Genomic DNA, 19,009 nt, shown 5'->3' with positions numbered 1-19,009 from the left:
TGCCAGCACATTCCCAACCAGTTCTTTCGGACAGGAGCAGTTCTGGGACTGACCACGGTGGGAGAGCGGGGATTTGACACTCTGGGGTTGAGCTGGGGATTGCAGAGCAGGGAGGGCTGGGTGGGTTGGGGGGTGAGCAGAAGGGATCGTTCCCATCCCTTCCCCTCCTCCAGCCCGTGAGGAGAGCTGGGTTTGGAATCCTTTTCCCCCGCTCGCTCCCTCTGAGCTGGCGCTGTGCTGGAACGGATTGATGTGGAGGAGAGACAAATGAGTGACTCACACACACTCGGGGAGGATAAAAATACTCGGGCCCCATGTGTCCCACCCGTGTGGGGCGGCCGGGAGTGCTGCAGGTGCCACCCCTTCTCCCACAGCAGGGCCAGGACAAACCCTCAGGGAACACAGTGGGTGCTGCCAGCGCTGCTCTTACCCCAGGCAGCTCCAGCTCTGCTGCCCGGGAGTGACAAAGCTCAGAGGCCACGTGCCGTGGGGATCAGGTGGAGTTTGTGTCCCTCGGCAGGCAGAGGGTGACACAGCTCTGGCAATAAACCTGGCCCAGCACCCGGGAGCACCAAGGCACAGCCACCAGCTCATGGCAGCAGCAGTGTGGTCGCTCAGGTTGTACCAAGGGGTGGTCGCAGGGCAGGGTTTGGTCTCCTCTGGCCTCTGGAGGGGTGGCACAGCCTGTTTGGGCACTGCCAGCAAGGTGTGTCCAGCTTTTAATGCCTCTCCTTAGCGTGCCACGTGCAAGGGTCACACCAGAATTCCCCGTGTTTCCCTCACTTCCCTGTTCCCAGAGGGAGGAAGGAGGTTTGAAAGCAGGGACTCAACTTCTTGTCCCTTGCCTTTTGCAGTGTCATTTTTGAAAACAAGACGTTTGGCAGTATTTCCCCTGCTTTTTGGATGCTTTCTGACACAAGGATGCCCTGTTGGAGAGGGCACACACTGCCAGGGATGATCCCTGCCCATCCCTCCTCTTCCCAGGCCCACCCCTCCACAGCTGATGGGTGACAGGCGTCCCATGGCCTCACAGAGCTGGCTGAGGGGGTGATGGTGACAGGGCTGGGAGGGGACATCACCCAAAGGTCCCTGGAGGCTGGCATGGCACTGCCACACGGCAGGAGCACAGAGGGCACCGAGGGCACAGCCTGGGAGTGCTTTGTGCAGGTCACAGGGAACCTGTAATCCCTGGAGGGGCAGTGATCCATGCTGGGATGTGGGAAAAACACAAGGAATGGTGAGAAAAAGGGAAAAAACGGGCAGAAAACCCCTTGGGTGAAGGTTTCCACCACACAGCCTGGGGGAGCTCCCTGCCTGAGTGTGGTGGGCACTGATCCTCTGCTTCCTTCCCGTGCTGCCTCTTCCATGGATCCACGGGTGTCCTATGGCACCCTCAGGCACTGGGCACAGCATCCACCCCCGATGGCTTCCCTGGGCTCAGGGCAGGGAGAATGGGGGCAGTGGGAGTGTGGGGATGGGCTCTGGGTGCACCCAGCCTCACCACCCACGTCCTGGGCACTCCTCGGTGATTTTCCACTTCGGTTCGCCCAGGGAAGGAGCAAGGACTCTCTTGGTTTGGGTGAGATCTGAGCTCCCTTCCCACTGCCCCCAGGGCTTCCCTCTGCATCCCCCTACGCAGGTGCCCGTCACAGGTTTTGTTTTTGTGAGTCTGACTCTCGGGAGGCTCCAGAGGGGTTTGGATCAAGCCAGGAGCAGAGGGAAGTGTCGGAGTCCGGTGTGAGCAGCCCCAAAGCGAAGGGGCCGGGCGTGGCCCACCTGAGCCTCCCCAGCTGCGCAGACACCCTCCCGTCACCTGGCAGGCTCCGGAGATCACGTTCCTGGCATTTCGCTGGAAGCTGAGGCGCAGGAGCCGGGCTCTGGCAGCGATCCCGGCGCTCTGCGCTTTCCTGGTAGCGGGGTGGGAGCTGCCACGGCTGGGCGGGGGCTGCCTGGGGAGAGGAGGAGGAGGAGGAGGATGCTCCTGCCGGGATGCAGCCCCGGGAGCCGGCTGGCGTGGGAGGGGGTGGGAAGCCAGCGAGGGCGGAAAGGAGGGTGGGAAAGCGAGGCAGAATTCCAGAGGGAGGGAGGGTGAGGTGGGAGCCCCGCTGCGGTCGGGCTTGGGGCTGTGCCCAGCTCGGGCGCCTCGGCAGATGCAGATCCCGCTCCCTCCGCTCTCCCGCCTGCATCCGGAGCTCCTCTGCTCCCGAGACGGCCAGGGGAGGGTTGTCACCCCCTGCACCCTGCGACAGCCAGCGGGGACGTGCTGGGGACGCGCTGCTCCCCCCCAGCGCAGGGCACTGCCCGCAGGCACCGAGGGGACTCCACTGCCGGGGTTCCTGCGTGTCCCCTGTGCTGAGGGGACTGTCCCCACTGCGGCCCTGCATATACTGGGACAACTTGGCAGTGGTTGGGACAGCGTTGGACTGGAGGAATTTCCTTGCAGAACTGAGCCAGTTGAAATACACAGTAAAAAAAGGATTATTTCTAGGCAGGACTGGTTCCCGAATGGGGACCCGACCCCTGGCAGTCTGCAAAGCTGGCACTGGGGCAGCACTGAGGGGGCATGGGACAGGGTCCCTGAGCTGGCAGGACACACACCAGGACACAGGGCCACCCCCAGAGGGGTCTGCACCCTGCCCAAGCCAGCCCATCCCTCCCTGCAGGGCCGTGGAACCCCGGGGAGCTTTGGGAAGGAGCCTCACAGATCATTTCTATCCAAAGGCTGCCCTGGGCAGGTGATCCTGCCATGCTGACTCACGGCAATGCAGACATGAGTCAGTTGGGAGAAAAAACCACTCCTTTTCCCTTTTCCCTTTGCAGTATGCCTTCCTGCCTGGATTTCTCCCCAAGCTCTCTGCCCCACAGCCTCCTCACGGCCAGGGGCACAGATCCCACAACAAGGGTGGAGTTGGACCGTTTATTCCTGGGGGAAATGGGAATTCCCTGCAAATGGGAGCATTTATTTTCCCCAGGGCTCTACCAGTACCAACACCCCCCTCACTGTTCCTGTTTCTTCCAGACACATTTATCCGTCTTTCACGGGAATTTCAGCCCACCTTGGGCTTTCTCAGCCCCCAGTGCAGCTCTCCCCTTCCCTCAGGTTTGCAGGGATGCTAAACCTCACTTCCTACTGCTCCTGCAGATTTCTTCTCCAAACCCCAGGCTCAGTTTGGCAGGAACAGGCGGCACTGCCTGTTCCCAGTTCGAACTCTCATCTGGGGGATGAAATAGGGATGCTTGGATCAGCCTGGGCTGGAGGCTGCTGGCTCCTCATCGCTGTTTACTGCCCTGCCAGGCTCGCGTGTCAGCCGCGAGTATCAGCAGCAGCACTGGGGATTTATTCCCAGCCCGCTGATGAGAGGGTGGCCCGGGCAGGAGCAACACCTCTGCCGGGCTCCACATCCTGCGGGGAAGCTTCCAGCAGGAGCATTCCGGGCTGGATTCAGGAGTGCAGGGGACCTGCCTGGGCACTGTGGGGTGAGCTGGCTGCCCGTGGGGCTGGAAATGCCCCCCGGCACTGGAGGAGCCCCAGGGGTGTTTGTCCTGCTCCAGCAGCGGCATAACCAGTCCGGCAGCACCGGCGGAGGGTGGAGCAGGAGCAGGGACAGGAAACTGCCCTCGAGTGAGCCCACCTGGTGAATCAGAGCCTTTCCTAACCCCGGCCATTCAAGCCCGGGCTGCCGGAACGAACATGCCAAAGGAACAGCTCAGAACCTGCCGTGTGGCACCCACAGACTGCGGGCGCCCTGAGCCCGGGAGAGATCCCGGCAGGAAGCATCTCACCTGCTCCCTGCCCGTGGGAAAAGCTCCCTGCAGCCAGGGGAGACCTGGCCAGGCTTTTCAGGGCTGAGCTGTGCCCCAGGAGGAGCCAGGCTTGTCCCCACCGTGCCACACTTCAGGATGGTGGCTGGGGAAGAAGAGAAAACGTAATCCTGCTTTTTTCCCCCTCATGTCCATTATATCCGACATGAGGCAGCAGGAAAAGTGGATGACTCAGTCCTGTGCAATGCAGCTCCTCTGCAGCGGCTTCCTTTGCCTTAAGGATTGCCACGGGCTCAGGGTCCTACCTTGATTTTCCCCCTTTGGGTAAATTCCTCCCTTCTTGGCGGGGTTCTCCCGGCTGGGACTGCTCTGGGCAATCTGCCTGTCCTGCTGGGGGTGGGGTGAGCTAGGGCGGGGGGGGGGGGCAGATTTGGCACAGGATCAGGGCAGGGAAGCCTGAACCCACAGAGGAAGAGGGAAGAGGGGTCACATTTGGGGTGCAGAGCAGCCTGAGCAAAGCCATCCTGAGCAAGAGCCTCTGCAGCTTTCAGGGGGCTCTGGGTCATGGAATCATGGAATGGTTTGGATGGAAAGGACTTTAAATCTCATCTTATTCCAGCCCCTGCCATGGCAGGGACACTTCCCACTGTCCCAGGCTGCTCCAATTCCTGTCCAGCCTGGCCCTGGGCACTGCCAGGGATCCAGGAGCAGCCACAGCTGCTCTGGGCACCCTGTGCCAGGGCCTGCCCACCCTGCCAGGGAACAATTCCTGCCCAATCTCCCATCCATCCCTGCCCTCTATCAGTATGAAGCCATTCCCTGTGTCCTGTCCCTCCATGCCTTGTCCCCAGCCCCTCTCCAGCTCTCCTGGAGCCCCTTTAGGCCCTGCCAGGGGCTCTGAGCTCTCCCTGGAGCCTTCTCCTCTCCAGGTGAACACCTCCAGCTCTCCCAGCCTGGCTCCAGAGCAGAGGGGCTCCAGCCTTTGCAGCATCTCCATGGCCTCTTCTGGACTCATCCAGCAGCTCCAGGTCCTTCTGGAGACACCAGAGGCAGCTCTGCAGGGGGACAGGCCCTGCTCATGGGGTGCTGCTGCAGGGGGCTGTGGGTGCAGCAGTGGGTGCTGCAGGGGGCTGTGGGTGCTCCGGTGCTGGCAGGACATGCCCACAGCTTGGGGGCTGCAGGCTGTGGGAGTGGGAGGGGTTTTCTCCCTGGGTACTGGGAGCAGGTTTGCTCCACGGGTCTGGCATGGAGTGCAGCAGCGTTTTCATGCACTGATAATCTGTAAAAACAGGGTGAAAATCTCTCCTGCGTTGTTGTCAAGTTTCAAATCTCTGAAGGGCTGGAACACAGACAAAGCTCTTCTGGTTTGCTCCTTTTCCATGGCTCCGGATTCGGGCTGAGTGGGCAGATCTCTGCAGAGCCAGGCAGGAAGGGAGATGTGAGATGTTTTCTAGTTTCACGCTCTTTACACTGTAATGTGTCCTCCAGGATCTCAGGTTTTTGTTTTGGGGGATGAGAGGCAGCGTGTGGCCCATTGCTCTCTGTCACATCCTGTCCCCAAGCTCCCAGGGGCTGTCCTGAGCCAGGGGAGCTGAAGGGAGCAGCTTCCTCCAGCTCCTGAGGCGTTGCCTGCCCAGAGATCAGGGAATTTCAGTCCACGTGGACCAACCTTGGCAGTCCAGGAGCTCCCAAAGGGGGAGCAAACCTTGCTCTTTACGAGCACTTTGATGAGTGCTGCTCAGGGAGAGGCTGAGCCTGCAGGACCTCTGGGGACAGCGCAGCTGCCCGTGCCCTCCTGCTTGGACAGGACACCCTGGGAAGGAGCCACCGCCTCCCAGAACCGAGGCTGCCTCGTGCGGGGTGAGGGAGGCTCAGGGGCATCTTCCCACCATCCTCATCCCTCTCACCACAGGCTGCTCTGATGTCCCTGTCCCAGCCCCACAGCAACGCCTCAACACCCCTGTCCCACCAGCAATGTCCCCTGTCCCCCACCCCTGTGCCATGTCAATGCCTTCCCCCTGCTCTGGCAATTCCTCTGTCCCCTGGGGAGGTGGCAGAGGAGGATGTCACCCCCCTCGGGGTTTTCCTCGCCTGTCTCCCCAGGATCCGTGCCTCCCACTGTGTCTGGAGGCAGCGTGGGGAGCTGCCAGCTGGGCAGAGCTGCCTGGGCACCCATCCCGGCCCGAGAAGCGATTCCAGCAGCTCTGGGTCACGCCACAGGAACTGTTCCTATTCCCCAGTGTGCGGAGGGTGCCTGGCTCTGCCCGGGGTGGCCCTGGCTCCCCGCTGGCAGGTGGCCCTGCTGGGCTTTGCTGGCAGCCACGAGGGGAGGGTATTTTTAGCTCTCTCCTCCCTCTGGCTGTGGGCGGTGTGTGGCACTTATTTGTCGTGGAAGTATTTGGAGTTCGGGTGGCAGGCGGCACGAGCGGAGGCATGGAGCTCACACGGGCTCAGGGCACCCTCCTGACCCCAAAATCCCTGGCTGCTGGGGTGCTCCCATGGGTGTTCCCCCCTCACCCTGAGCCCAGGGCTCTGCCCAGGTCAGAGGGAAGCTGCATGGCTGAAATGCAAGAGACCCAATGAGCTGCTCATGAGCTGTAGGTAAAGCACGGGTGAACTCCCAGGGTCACAAATCCTGGAATCTGGGAATGATTTGGGTTGGAAGGGGCCCTAAAAACCATCTCATTCCAATGCCCTGCCACGGCAGGGATGACACTCACTAGCCCAGGCTGCTCAGGGCCTCACCCAGCCTGGCCAGCACAGGGGAATCCATGGAAGCCATGCTCAGGCTCTGTGTGGAAGCATTTGTGTGTCCTGCTCCCCTCCCTGTGCCCATGCCCAAACTGGACCCACTTTTTCTCATGCCACTGCCTTGACTCAGCTCCTGGCATTCCCAGGCTCCCTGCCTGTCCTGCTGCTCCGTGCCTGCACACGAATCTCCGTGGAGCAAACACCTTGTACCTGTGAAATGATGCCCTGCAGGAAAATGCTACCCAACGTGTCAGGTGCCTTTCCCAAAGCTCCTCAGGCTGCCGGAGCCTCCCTGGCACATGGAATCCTCCCTGGCACGGGGGAGAGCCCTGCTGGATGCAGCTCTGGGAGGGGCTGGCACGAGCAGGGATGTTGTGGCTGCACGTGGAGTCCCCTCCGGCACAGGGGACAGGCTGGGGGATGCAGGGGGTGATTCCAGCCTCATCCCTTCCAGGCTGGGGGATGCAGAGGATGATTCCAGCCTCATCCCTTCCGTGGATGCCCCACCTCGGTGCTGCTCCCACGTCCTGCAGGGGCTGATTCCCTGTGAGCATTCCCAGGTGTGGCATGGCAGGGCCAGGGTTCCAGCAGCTGGCACTGGGCCAGGTCTGCTGCCACAGAGCCTCGTACTGGCATTGGGGACCCAGAGCAGAGGCAGGGGGAGCATTCCCAGAGTTATTCCTGGCTGTGGGAACTGCTCAGTGGGAATGGAGCACAGGACAAAACAGAGCCTGAGGAAGCAGCTGCCAAAATGGACCTTGGTGACTTTTCCCAGGGCTGGACAGGAGGGTGCTCCCATTGGGTTGCTGCCCCAGACTCTGTGTGGTTCAGCCCATGGTGACGTGGAATCACGGAAGGGTTTGGGTTGGAAGGGACCTTCGAGCCCATCCAGTTCCTGTGGTGGGCAGGGACACCTTCCACCATCCCAGGTGGCTCCAAGCCACATCCCTTGCACACCTCTGTGCCACACGTGCTTCTCGCTGTGTCCGTGGGCCTCTCCCCTGCAGTGACACGGCTCTGGGAATGCCCAGCCATGGAGAAGCCTCTGGGAGGGGACCTGCAGCAGCCTGTGCAGTCCCACATGGCAGAGAGCAGGGGTGGCTGACTCACTGCAGCCCAGACACCGTGGGAGGGCTGGTTTCGGCTCCACCAGGCTCCCAGTACAACCAGTGATGGCTCCTGGTGCCTCACTGGAGCTGCAGCACAGGCTCCACCCCAGAGCCTTCACCCTGCCTGGGCAGAACTGAGGGTGCAGTGGCCGTGCTTTGGCCTGTGCGTGTCCAAGTGACATTCCCGTGTGGGTGGCAGCTGAAACGTGCACTGGATCCGTGTCTGTGTCCCCGCAGGAGCTCGGTCCCTGCCCCGACACCCCCAGTGGCCCTCTGCACACAGCAGGGTGACACAAATGGGGGAATGGCCAGGGCAGCTGCCTGATGTCCCCAGGGCTGCATCCCAGGGCAGTCAAGTGCCAGGGGCAGCCAGGGAAGGTCACAGAATCACGGAATCATTGAGGCTGGCAAAGTCCTCTAAGATCCTCCAGCCCAGCCGTTCCCCCTGCACTGCCCAGGACACCACTGACCCATGTCTCCAGGAGACAAACCTGCGTGTTTTTGGACTCTACAGGGACGGTCACTCCACCAGTTCCCTGGGCACCTGTTCCAGTGCCTGACCACTCTTCCAGTGAAGAAATTTTCCCTAATATTCAACCTGCCCCTCCCCTGGCCCAGCCTGAGGCCGTTCCCTCTCCTCCTGTCCCTGTTCCTGGGAGCAGAGCCTGACCCCCCCGGCTGTCCCCTCCTGTCAGAAGCTGTGCAGAGCCACAAGGTCCCCCCTGAGCCTCCTTTTCTCCAGGCTGAGCCCCTTTCCAGCTCCCTCAGCCCCTCCTGGAACTCCAGACCCTGCCCAGCCCCTGCAGGTCTCTCTGGCCAGGAGGGCCCAGGACAGGACAGAGCCTTGGAGGGTGCCCCAGTGGTGCCAGCACAGGGGACAGGCCCTGCCCTGCTCCTGCTGTCACACTGGTTTTGATCCAGGCCAGGTGCCCTTGGCCTCCTTGCCCACCTGGGCACACCTGGGCTCATGTCCAGCTGCTCTCAGCAGCACCCCCAGGCCTTTCCCACTGGACAATTCCCAGTCACTCCGCCCCTCCCTGGAGCGTCCATGGGGTTGCTGTGACCCAAGGGCAGGGCTGGCAGCGGGGCTGCAGCCGAGCCCCAGAGGTGAGGGATGAGCAGGCACAGAAACCTCCCCAAGCCCGCGGATGCCGTAACCGTGGAGACCGGGAAGGTAATTGGGAGAGAGGAGCGCTCTGCAAGAGGCACCCGCTGCTGGATCCAGCCACGGAGCAGCGCTTTGAGGCAGCTGCCGATTTCCACATCAAAAGAGGAAGCTGAGAAAAGGCAGCCCAGAGGTTGAGGCTGAGCTGTGCTCAGGTCCTGGCCCAGATGGGGACTGGCCTCAGCAGATGGGGTGGGACGAGCTCCTCGCAGCTCAAGCTGCCTCCCCGCGGAGCCCGCGCTCGCCCGGCCCTTTACAGGCCATGGGGAGGACAGACACCTCCGGAGGGCAATTTGTGACATCCTCAGGTGGCTCTGAGATGAGGCTCAAGACCTGTGGATGTCTTGGCTTTGTGAGGGAACAGCCAGCGGGATGAAAGCTCTCCTGGCCAGGGATCCCACCACCTCTGAGGCCTTCTCTGCATTGCTGGGGTTGTTCTCAGCTTTGTGCTTTGTACCCCTTGACCTTGTCCCAGGGATGGGGAAGGGCACTCAAAACTCCAGGGTTCCCTCCCACCATTGAACATTTCCATGTGCCCACCCCAAGCAGGATGGAGGGAATTCCTTCCGAGCCAGGGAGACAAGAGGCTTTCTGCAGAGCTGGATGAAGCAAACCAGAGGTTGCCACCAGAGTTTTGCAGGCCGAGATCTCTTTGACACAGCAGATTTCAGACCATGATCATCAGTTCCAGTTCCAGCTCCTTCTACTTGTGGAACCGGGCCTGGGGAGATGAGAATGGGGAGCAGAAGGAGAAAGCAGAGAAGCTGTTCCACAGGGGCTCTCTCCCTGATCCATCCTCACCCCAGGCATGGCTGAGCTGGGGGCAGTGGGAGGGGAGGCTCAGCTGCAGCAAACCAGGGTGACAACAGCAATTTGCACAACCTGTCAGTGGGACAAAGCAGCCCTTGAGGTCCTGCTGAAGGGGACAGGCACGGCCTGGTCCCCATCTGCTGTTTGTCCATCCAGCTCCTGTCCTGCTTCCCAGTTTGTCTGCACACACCGCTGGGTTTTGGATCTGCAGCGCTGCCCTTGCTGGGCTCTCAGGAGCCTGAAGTGTCTTTTTCCAAACCCACAGAGTCCTGAGCTGGAAGTGACCCCAAGATCCCTAAAGTTCAACCCCTGGCCCTGCCAGACCCCCCAACAATCCCCCCTGTGCATCCCTGGCAGCGCTGTCCAAAGGCTCCTGCAGCTCTGGCAGCCTCGGGCCGTGCCCATTCCCTGGGGACCCTGGGCAGTGCCAGCACCCTCTGGGGAAGAAACTTCTCCCAAAATCAGCCTGAGCCTGCCCTGGCCCAGCTCCATGGCGGTGTCCCCAGACCAGCTGCTCTGGCCCAGGGTGAAGCCCTGCTGAGATCGTGGTGGTCCCATCACCCCTGGCCATGGCATTTCCCACCAGGAAGTTGTTTGCCGAGTGCAGCAGAGCCACAGCTGATTCTCACAGAATCCCAGACTCACAAAATGGGTTGGGTTGGAAAAAACCTTAAGGATCATCCCATTCCACCCCCTGCCATGGCAGGGACACCTTGCACTGTCCCAGGCTGCTCCAAGCCCTGTCCGGCTTGGCCTTGGACACTGCCAGGGATGGAACAGCCAGAGCTGCTCTGGGCTACCTGCTCCAGGGTGTCCTTTACACCTCCTCCAGGGACACGGGGGTGAGGAACACATCCCAACATCCCACATGCAGCGCCCAGTGCCGGGCTGTCCCCAGAGCAGGGAACATCCTGCATCGCCCCAGACCAACCACAGCAGCCAAACCCCGGAGCTCTGCCCGGGAAGCAGGACCAGGCTGGAAATCCTGGCATTCCCAGGAGCAGGGGGAACAAAGCAGTGGCCGGCTGGCCCCGCTGGGCTGCAGCCCACATTAGCAGCCTGCCTGGAGTCTGTGTATTAGCCGTGAATTAATGTCCTGCAGAGACTGGGAACCGGGATCATGCGGGGATTAAAGAGGCATTACCCCTTTGTTAAAGCTGATGTTTTTGGGATAATCTGGAAGCTTTAGCTAATACATTATTACAGAAACTCCTTCAATCACAGCGGCAGACAGTAAGCAGATTTGGATATTACTGCATAACTGCGCAGGGCTGCTGCTGCTGTTCCTCCTTCTCCTCTTCCTGGGCAACACCACGGCACAGCCACGCCCGGGAGCTCCCCAGGGATCTGTGCTGGCCTTGTCCTGGAAGAGATCCTGCCTGGAGGTGCCCAGCTGAAGGGTGGCCGTGTGCTGGCCAAGGTGCTCAGGGCTGCTCTGGGGAAATCAGCAGCTTTGGAGACACTCCAGGGGCTTTGTCCATGGAGGGGAGCGCTGGGAGCTCCAGCCTGGGTAAGTGGATCACCAGTGAAGCAGTGGGAAGCATCCCGGGAAGCATCCCTGGAACAGGGGGGAGCTGGTGCTGCTGCCCCATTGGAGGTTCTGCTGCTTGGAGCCCCAAACTGCTCCCTCCTGTTTGCTTGGGAACCTCCACAGCTCTGACTGAAGGAATCCTTCCCTCATCCCCACGGGGACAGCAGCCCCAGGATTTGGGGCTTGTGGAAGGAGCCATTTGGATGTCACTTGTCCCTGTTCCAGTGGTTCAACACAGGAAGGACTTCATGGGTGGCTTTGGCACCACATTCCTGAGACTCACTGGGGCTTTGGTGGAGACACATTCCCAGTTTCCTGTGTCTCCCCAGATGTGACCCTGTGCAGTCACTGCCAGGGGTGGCTCCCGAAATCCCAACAGCCTGGGAGGGCAGGGGAAGCTCGTGTGTTCCACCCAGCACAGATTCCTGCCTGCTGCCAGAGCAAACTGGAGCTCAGCACTTCCCACCCCTCCACAAAGGCTTAAGGAAATGGGAAAGGTTCTCACAGAATCATGGAATCATGGACTGCTTTGGGTTGGAAATCAAAGCTCTTCCCATTCCAAGCCTCTGCCACGGGCAGAGACCAGGATGCTCCAAGCCCCACAGAACTGCCCCACAAGCCTGGCAGGAGCCAGAGCTGGATTTAATCTCGGTCCCTGCCCTCACTTTAGGTCTGATCCTGCCTGCTAGGGGTGCTGTGACTCCCACAGGGCAATCCCAGAGACATGGAGCCAGATGCCATTCCTGGGGTTGAAGGAAGAGCAAATCTCACTGTGCCACATTTCCTAGGACATGGAGATGGCTCAGTCCCAGACCTGTGGGACAGGCAGGGATTGGAATGTGATGGGACCAGGGCTCCAGCCTGCTTGGCAGAGCTTTGGGAATACTGGGAAGAGAAACAGGGAAGGTTCTAATGGCAGATGCATGAGAGGGAGCCAAATGCTGTGGAGAAAATAGGGATTAACCCACAGAGAGCCAACAGAGAGGGGGAGAGAATGCAGGGGGAGAGACACAGGATGGAAATCGGGAAGCAGAGATGGCTGGGAGCACACGGAGCACAGGGAGCACGGGGGAAGTGTGGTGGACATTTGGGAATACATGGCCAAACACTGGGATAAGCTCATGCAGGAGCAGAGTTCCCAAACTCATCCTCCTCCTCCTCAGGCAGGGAAGCAAAGGCAGGGATGGAGGATTCCGAGCCACGACGCCGGAATGCACAAAAGGCAGCAAATCCCCTGGCCCAGATGACACATCTGGAGCCCTCCAAGAGCGCCAAGCCCGGTGCCGGAGCTCTCAGCAATAACACACAAATTCACATCCCCCAACTACGGCACCGGGGGCACTAAAGGCTGGGCCTACATTTGGAAGCAGGCCCCGGGGTGTGCTCGGGCTCACAAACCAATAAGCTTTGCTTCAGCGTGAGCAAATGCTTGGAACAATTATGCAGCAGCGTGATTAGAAATCTCGGCGAGCAGGGGCTCCTGAGCTGCCGTATCCAGCACTTCAAACGAGCACACGAGCTCCTGGCTCCCAGGCTGGGTTATTCCTGGGGCTGCTTCCCCCCACAGACACACGAGTCGTGCCCGTGCAACAGCAGGCACAGTTTGGGGCTGGGATGGAGGGGCTGGCAGCAAGGAGAGCTGTGAGCAGAGCTCAGGGCCAGCAGGACCCAGTTTTAGAGGGGTTTAGGCTCTGCCAAGCTGCTGGAACCCACCCTGAGAGCTGCAGGTCCCACCCAGCAGAGCTCAGAAGGCTCAGGTCCAGCAGGACCCAGTTCTAGAGGGGTTTAAGCTCTGCCAAGCTGGGTCTGCCAGGAACCCATCCTGAGAGCTGCAGGTTACCAGCTCAGGGGGCTGCAGTGCCAGGAAGATGCTGCCAGAGGTTGTTGTTTGCTCCTGGAGTGTCTTTTCCTCCTTCAGGAAACCTTTTGCACCTCTCCAGATCCAGCCACCAATGTGGGGACGTCTCAGATTGAAGTGGGTCCCTGGAAGTGCTGAAAGCCAGGCTGGACAGGGCTTGGAGCAACCAAGTCTAGGAGAAGTGTCCACCAAAAGGGTTGCAATAAGGTGGTGTTTAAAATCCCTTCCAAGCCAAATAATTCTGTGAGTCTGTGGTTCTAAGAAATGTGCAGATGTGGCACTTGGGGACATGATTTCATGGTGAACATGGCGGTGCTGTGTTAACTGTTGGACTTGATGGCCTTGGGGGTTTTTCCAACCTAAACAATTCTCTGATCCCGGGATCTAAATCCTGTAGAGCTCCCTCACATCGGTGACATCACCCAGGAGCTAAAATCACCTCATTGCCTCTAGAAAACTTGGCTGCAATAGAAGGAAATGAAACCCAACCCTGCAGTGCCCAAGTCCCTGGCAGTCCCCTGAGGCACCGGGGTGTCCCTGCAGGGCTGGGGCTGCTGCCTCCCACTGCTGCTGCTCTGCGGTTTATTTTTGCCCTGCTAACAATAGGATTGCAAACCAAAACTCAATTATGGGATGGATCCTCTGTATCGCTTCCTCCCCTCCCACTTTCCTAAAGAGGTGGAGTGGCACACAAAGGTCCACAGGGTTTTAAACACCTGACTCAGGCTGGAAAAAAAACAACACAAAAAAATCAGTTAAGAAAGACTTTTCTGTAATATTTTTGGTGACAAAACTCCCCGGAAAGCACCCTTGTGATCATCCTGATGCTCAGGGTGCCCCTCTTTGTGTGCCCCAGTCCTTTGGAGCTCCCGGTTGTTTGGAGTGGGGGCCGGGCAGGCAGCGGGCACAGGGGAGCGTTCCTGCCCCAGGCTGTTCTCGGCAGAAAGGAGAGCAAGGGCTCCCTGCAGGGCTTCCTCCGCCTGCCTGGTGCCCCGGGGCGTTTGTGCTCCTTCCTCTGGAGCTTTGGCACCGGGCACCTCCGGGACTGCGGGCTGGGAGTCCCCGCTGCAGCTCCCTCAGCATCAGCCCAGGGGCCTGAGGAGGGAAATCAGGAGGGACCCCCGCCCTGGCTCTTCACTGTCAGAAAAGTAGGACGGGTCTCCCAGGCTCTCCCGTGCTCCTTCCATCAGTCCCAGCTTGTCTCCAGTTCATTCCTGCCAACCCTGCCCTCTCCTGCTCCTCCAGTGTGATCCTCAAACCCAGCAGAGTCCCCGATCTCACTGCCCCCGCTTCGAGCTGGGCCTGTCTGGTGCCTCCCCGGGCAGGTGTGGGGTCACACAGAGCCAAAGTAGGGCAGGGAGGAGGAACGGGGAGTTCCCAGCTCAGGGACTGCCCCTTCACCCACTTACGAAACCACTCAGGAGCCTCCTGGTCCCTGGTGAGGCACCTGCACTCCCTGGCACCCCAGGAGGGACCAGGAGGTGACAGTCACCCTGAGATCACCAGGGATGTGGTGCTGGTGTCCCTGCAGGCTGACAGGGGGGTGTCACAGCAGTGGTGGTGGCACTGTGGCAATGGGGGCACAATTGCTGTGCCCTCCCCATCCCCCCTGGCTTTGTGCAGCTGTCCCAGGTGGGGTGACACCGTGGGTGTCGTACAAGGCCAAGAGCTGTGACCTGGAGCAGCCCAGCGTGGGGCAGGGACGCAGGAAGGGGGCCCAGGTCTCCTCCTGCCCTGGATTTCTGCAGTCTGGTGCTGGCTGTGCCAGCTCCTGTCACCGAGCACTTCGGTGACACTGGCGCTGCCCCCTCACCTTCCTCACACCGCAGAGGGGCAGAGCAGCTCCCTGCCCACTCCACAGCTCCCTGCCCACTCCACAGTGCCCCTGGCTCTGCTCTCAGCTCCCTCCAGAGTGGTGCTGCTGCAATCAGGCTAAGAGGTTTCCTTTTGTGAGCAAAATTGTGACCAGATGCACTCCAAACGTCTCGCTGTGTGCCAGGCCAATACTCTCCAGTGATTTTCCTTCCTCTGCTCCTCTGCCCTCCTTTTGGGGTGCCTGGCACAGCCCTCCCTAACCCTGTGGCACAGCTCAGGGGGATTTGCTGGATGGGGAGACCACAGGTTCACTTTCCTGCAGCTCCCTGTGACCCCCTGCTCCATCTCCACACTCAGCTGTGGTTTCCTGAAGGCGTTTGGGCAGCTCACAGTGGTTTTGCCAGGGACCTCAAGCTGAAGTGGCTCAGGGATCTCGTTATCCCATAACAGTGGGATCTCATCATCCAAATCTCCCCTCCAAATTGTCTTATTAATTTTACTCCTTGCTGTGGAGAAGACCCAGACACTGAAAGGGCTTCTGCCTCTTGACCTCCACATCCTGCAGCTCAAAGTCTCTTTTGTGGTTAAAGCCTTGATGACTCTGAGCCAGGGTGAGGTTGGGGGGTCAGGGCGAGGCTCTGGCCACAGGAGGGGTGACAGGAAGAACATCTACCCCCGTGGTGACACTCTCCCCGTCATTCCCAGACTGTCCCAAGAGCCTGCTCCATACCCTCTCCAGCCCCTGCATGGCTCTTGGACCCAAAACTCCCTGCTCCCAGCCATTCCTCTGGTGCTTCCTCATTTCACTGCTCCCACATCCAGGCACATTCCACCTGTTTCCAAACCCAGCCCTGGGCAGCAGAGCCCAGAGCTGGGAGCAGCATCTGGGCCACCAACCCATGGTCCCTGCAAGAGGCCATGGCAGGAATCCTGGAAGGAGACACCTCCCTGTCCCGAGTGCCTGGAGGTGCCGAGCCCAGCCCAGATCTCAGACAGCCTCTCTCCAGGTCACCCCATCACATCCCCGGCCCTGGCAGAGGGCAGGGCCCCATCCAGTGGCAGCAGGGCCAGCTCCTGTCCCGTGATGCTGCTGCTGGCCATGGACTCATTTCTGCCCAGTCCCAGCCCGGGGCTGCCTGGCTCCCAGGCATGTGGGCTGCAGTCCCTCCTGGGGGCCCTTGCACCGTGCCAAGGGAGCTTTTCTTATCTTCACAGGAATGAAAACCTTTCTGAAATCAAAGTGCCTGGGTGGCTTTGAAGAGTTTCCTCCGGAGATGAAACAAGGCTGTTTGTGAGCGCCAGCAATTGCTGCTGAGCTGCAGCTTCTGGGGGCACCAGGCTGCTGGGGAGCACTGGGCAGTGGCTGGGGGTGCCCTGGCTGGGCACTTTGGCCACAGGAGCCGCCCTCTGGGCTGGGAGCTGCCCCTCGTGCAGGGCCCACCAACACCGAGCTGTTCTGCCTCATCCCCACCCGGAATGCCGGCTCCAGGCTGGGAGCTGTGTGCCAGCAAAGGGACGGGAGAGAGGATTATGTGGAGGTGCTGGAGATGTTCAAAGCACACCCTGCACTGCCAGGGGCTGCTCAAATCCTCCCCAGGACCCACGGGGTCCTTTTGCAAGGGAAAAAGGAATTCAAGGGCCAGTGCAGCAAATGAAAACTGCCCCTCGGGAGGAACCCACCCGGGCTGGCCTGGTTTGAGGTGCTGAAGAAGGGTGGATGTGGAGGGGCCAGCCGTGCAGTGGGCCTGGGGACAGGCAGATGGGGGCATGTGATGTGGCCCTCAGCAGCACAGGCTGAGCTGCCAGCCTGCCCTAGGGAGCAGAGAACGCCTGGCACGCCGGTGTGCAGGGAGATTATTTGTTGTTTGGTATTTTCCCTCTAATGCTCTTGTCCTAAAATAAATACACAAAAGTTCAGGGCCCTGCAGGTTGTGTCTGTGAGGGACGGTGGAGTCAGGGATTGCTTTGGAGTGATCCATGCTGTTTGTTTACCACGATGGGCAAAGTCTGCTCTCCCTGCCTGCTCCCAGCTCCTCAGGATCCTTCCCCAAAGCTGCCTCACCCCCTTCCCGCTCAGCCCTGACACCCTTCCCTGCCTCCACAGCCTTCCCAGTCTGGGCAGGGCATGCTGGCCTGCGTGGCACCCCGCAGAGCCTCTGTCTCTGGGACAGATGGACTTTGTCCCTCAGCAGGAGTGCCAGCCTGGGGCGGGGATGCTCAGGCACAGGGGGAAGCAGGATGTGCTGTGAGCTCTGTGGGTCCCTGGAAGTGCTGAAAGCCAGGCTGGACGGGGCTTGGAGCAACCAAGTCTAGGAGAAGGTGTCCACCAAAAGGGTTGCAATAAGGTGGTGTTTAAGATCTCTTCCAAGCCAAATAATTCTGTGAGTCTGTGGTTCTAAACAATGTGCAGATGTGGCACTTGGGGACAGGGCACCTGGGCACAGCTGGGAGCGACATCCCATTGCACCCACTGCATCCCAGGGTCAGATCACTGTGCCCCAGCCCCGAGAGAGGATCCCCACAGGATCCCCCACTGCAGAGCTCCAGCCCTCCCACTGAGGCTCGTTCTCTCCCTCGGGATGTGCCGTATCTGATCTTGGCTGGCCCTCCTGCGGGTCCCAGCTTGTCTGCCCCATGTTTAGCCCTCGATCCTCACCCCAGTGGCTCTGGATTTTGCCCTGAGAAGTGTTGTCTCCAGGATATTGCAGAGCAAACAGAGCGGAGATAAGGGGCAGCATCATCCCCTCAGCAAACACAGCCCCAGCCCTGCAAAGGTCACTCAGGTCTGTTGCTGCTGCCACCACTTCCCACCCCAGCCCCTCGCTGGCCCTTTGCCCCTGCCACGTGCCAGCTCCAGAGGGACAATGACCCCCCAGAGCCTGCCCTCAGTGCATCCCATTCCCAGCCCAGTGCCAGGGCTGCCTGTTCCTGCCCTCCATGCCCACAGGGATCTGTTCCTGCCCTGCTGGTGCCTGTGGCACCTTGGGTCCCTGTCCCCTGCTGTCCCCAGGCACTGCCCTCAGTCTGTCCCTGCCTCTCTGGCCAAACACACGCTCACCCTGAGCTCTCCACCCTCTGCTGTCCATGTGCAGGGTCAGGCTGTCCCCACCACAGTCCCTGACCTGCTGTTGTCACCCAGGACCCTCCCATGGTCCCCATCTGTCCCTGAACCCCACAGAACCTGGCTGGCTGTGGGTCCCAAGTCCCTCCTCGCCAGGGGATGAGGGATGAGCCTCTCCCTTTCTCCATGCCCGGAGCAGCTCCTCTCCTGCCCAGCCCAGACTCCCCGGGCAGGTCCCAGCCTGAGCAGAGGTTTCTGTGTGTCCCATCCCCGTGCCAGTCACGGGCAGGGCAGGTCTGGTCTGGTCTCCTCTCCCTGAGTCTCCTCCTGCTCCCTTGGACCGCAGGATCCTGTGGAGGGAGGTCACGGTGTTGGCAGGATGTGGAAACCTCCCTTCCCCGTGCCTGCTTGCTTGTCTCGAGGGCTGGACCATCTCCCAGCAGCAGCTGGAGGTGGGATTCAGGCAGGAGACCGATGGACCCTAACAAAAGCAGGAAATGGGTGTAATTCTCCTTTGGAGGAGGAATGAATAGCAGATCCCCGGAGGAGGCGAGGCCAGCTCAGAGAGCGGCAGGACGTGAGAAACTCGGCTCATTCCCTGCAAGGCTGCGCTTCCTGAGAGCTCCCCTCTTCCTGCTGCTCTCCAGCCTCTCCCCAGCTCTGCCAGGCCCTCAGCAGAACCACCAGGGCCCTGCCCAGGGTGCCTGTTCCTGCTCCTGCCAGGTCATGGGGAGCCCGGGCTGGGGACAGCCAGGGGGGACCTGAATGATGTGATTTCATGGGTGACATCCCGGGTTTGGATTGAGATGAGTTTCAAGGCCACTTCCAACCCAAACCATGCTGTGATTCCATGACTCAGTGACCCCACACCCCATGTACACTCCCACTCTCTCCTTCCTTATACCCAGGAGCAGGAATTTGAGTATTTGGGGAATAAAGAGAGTGCTAGAGGCAGGGGATGGGAGGGAGGCCACCACAGCCCAGACCACTGGCATGGGCGCAGTGCTGGGAGCAGCAGGAGCTGCCCCTTGGGGGCGGCTCCAAAGCTGAGGAAGCTGTTGGAGCATCCCACAGGATTCCAGCAGCCTGGCAGTGCCAGGGAAGCTCCTCTCCAGTCTGAACCCCAGGATCAGCTCAGGCATTGAGT

The sequence above is a fragment of the Prinia subflava genome, chromosome 16 (assembly GCF_021018805.1).
Source record: "Prinia subflava isolate CZ2003 ecotype Zambia chromosome 16, Cam_Psub_1.2, whole genome shotgun sequence".
Lineage (NCBI taxonomy): Eukaryota > Metazoa > Chordata > Aves > Passeriformes > Cisticolidae > Prinia > Prinia subflava.
The sequence above is the reverse complement of the archived record's forward strand: the minus strand, read 5'-3'. Positions refer to the sequence as shown.